This window comes from Branchiostoma belcheri, unplaced genomic scaffold (assembly GCF_001625305.1).
Source record: "Branchiostoma belcheri isolate BF01 breed outbred unplaced genomic scaffold, Haploidv18h27 scaffold39, whole genome shotgun sequence".
In the NCBI taxonomy this organism is placed as follows: domain Eukaryota; kingdom Metazoa; phylum Chordata; class Leptocardii; order Amphioxiformes; family Branchiostomatidae; genus Branchiostoma; species Branchiostoma belcheri.
Genome location: NW_017804009.1, coordinates 2,719,119 through 2,721,629, shown reverse-complemented (window position 1 = coordinate 2,721,629; position 2,511 = coordinate 2,719,119).

The window sequence follows — 2,511 nt, the reverse complement described above, 5'->3', positions numbered from 1 at the left end:
AGCAAAGTTCTTTGATCACAACCATTTATTTTTTACGAGCCGACGTTTCGATGACCGTCTGTCATCTTCATCAGGGCAATTCTGACTGGTTTGCTGTGAACTTACGCTAGATGTTACTTGGTGCATACATAAAGAAAGTGAGACTATGCACCAAGTAACATCTAGCGTCAGTGCACAGCAAACCAGTCAGAATTGCCCTGATGAAGATGACAGACGGTCATCGAAACGTCGGCTCGTGAAAAATAAATGGTTGTGATCAAAGAACTTTGCTATTAATTCGTTTACCAACCTGATGAAATTATTTACGAATATATGACATTGCGTTGTATTTGATAACGTTATATGACGAAGGAGACATTGCGTTTTGTCAATGGCTCATCTGTAATTCATTCCATCAGTTCCACCAAGGTTACGTCAAAACAGATTTGGCAATACCAGGGCTTCAAAAAGCTTCAAAATGTATTTTCTTGCAAGCTTATGTGATTTTCTCATCTGTAATTCATGCTATCTGTTACACCAAGGTTACGCCAAAGTAAATTTGGCAATACCGGAGTTTCAAACAGAAACGGAGTGTCATTTGTTGTTTAGCGTATAGCCATGGAAAAGATTATTCATTTGATGTATTTTCTTGCAAGCTGAGGGGATTTTCTCATCTGTAATTCATGCCATCAGTTCCACCAAGGTTACGTCGAAACAGATTTAGCAATACCAGAGCTTCAAACAGAAACGGAGTGTCATTTGCGTCAACTGTTGTTAAGGTTATATGGCCGTGGAAAAGATTATGTATGCATTTTATTTCAAGATTAGGCTGCAAACAAAAGTGACCTTCGGCAAAATGCTGGAATTTTTTAAAGTAATTTCTATGGATGGTGTCCTCTGGAGACCCTAAATCTAATGCGAGAGCGTGACAAAAAATCAATAAGGGCCTAAAAAACAAGATGCCCAAATTTGAAATATACCAAGGGTAGCATATACAAAATGAGATAAAAATGTACAACCAACAAGTCTTTTCGTCATTAAGACAGCAATAAAACATAGTACAGCAGTTGCCGTCCTGCCCTGTTTCTTTCCTTTCATCACATCTTTCAATCTTTTGCCACACTGTCGTGACTCTTTAGGCCACAGCAAGTAAATTTTATGGATGACATCCTCCGCAGATTCAAACTCTAATGCGAGCGGGCGAAAAAAACAAGGCTGGCTGAAAAAAACAAGGTTCCTACAATTAAAAATGTTCACTCAATCATTGTACAATAACATTTGATTCAGTAGGAACATCACATATACACAGCCAGCATAACATATAACTGCATCAAAGTAAGAAACAAACATTAACTCAGAGCCTTTTCTTGTTTCCTCTCTTCATCTTTATGTGCCATCCACCTTCCGGCATGGCAACAGACATATTTGCCCATTTTCAGCATGTTGACCACTGTTAGAAGGCAAAAAAATCTTTTTTTTTTCAAAATAAGGCGAAAATTAATGCGCGCGCTGATGTCATCCATAAAAATTACTTGCTGTGGCCTTAGTAATAGTAACAAGAAGCGGAATTTTTTTTTCTGGGAACAGGCCAAACTTATTGCGCGCGCGGACGCCATCCACTAGAATTACTTGTTGTGGCCTAACAGTATAACAGGTGTTGGTTAAAGCGGATTGTTCCAGAACTTCAAGTATAAATAAATCACCGACAAGCTGGCATTGCCATTACCGCACGGGGTACTGTTACATCCCCGCGGACTGAGGCCTTGTTAATATGAAACCACCCGAACTGCGATTCGGGTAACTCGCATTCCTCACATCTGGTCCACGTGCCACACATTCCTTTCAAACCGTTCCCGATCACGATTCTCCGAAACAACATTCATTGTTGCTTGATGAAAACACGCAAGGTAGCGTGTTATTACTGCTTGCTGGTGCCCCCCTCCCAGCGTATCTCGGCCGAATGCCGACGTGGTCCCGCCAGAGGCGGTGAAGCTCGTCCTAGAACGGACACATTTATTTGACCATCACTGCTCTTTAAGTTGCTGCCACGTAAAAGTTGGTATTACATATAAATAAAGAAATAATCCATGACCAGGTGAAGTCACATTGAAATCACATTGCGTTCAGACGCAAATCGCGATGCGGGAAAACCGATTCGAAACCACCTGTCGAAGTGGTTTGGGATCGAGGCGCTTTCAATGTGATTTGGAGCGTTCAGATGGGGCCACTTGAAACCTGGTTTCGGGGGAAACCACATGTAAAGCGCCTTCACTGACTTCATATGAACACGGCCTGATATATCTGTGCCGCGGGGGACTTTCCTTGTTTGCAGGTGGTTGAGAATAATCTTTACGCACATTGCTGGAGCTATGTACCGTGGGGATTCGTGTGTTGCACTCCGGTAAATTTTCCCATCGTTGAGTATAGACAGGGATATACATCATCATAGGTGCATGAGGGTGAACGTCCGGATAGCCTACTTTGGATAGCAAAGTTCTTTCTATCACAACCATTTATTTTTCAAGCCAACAT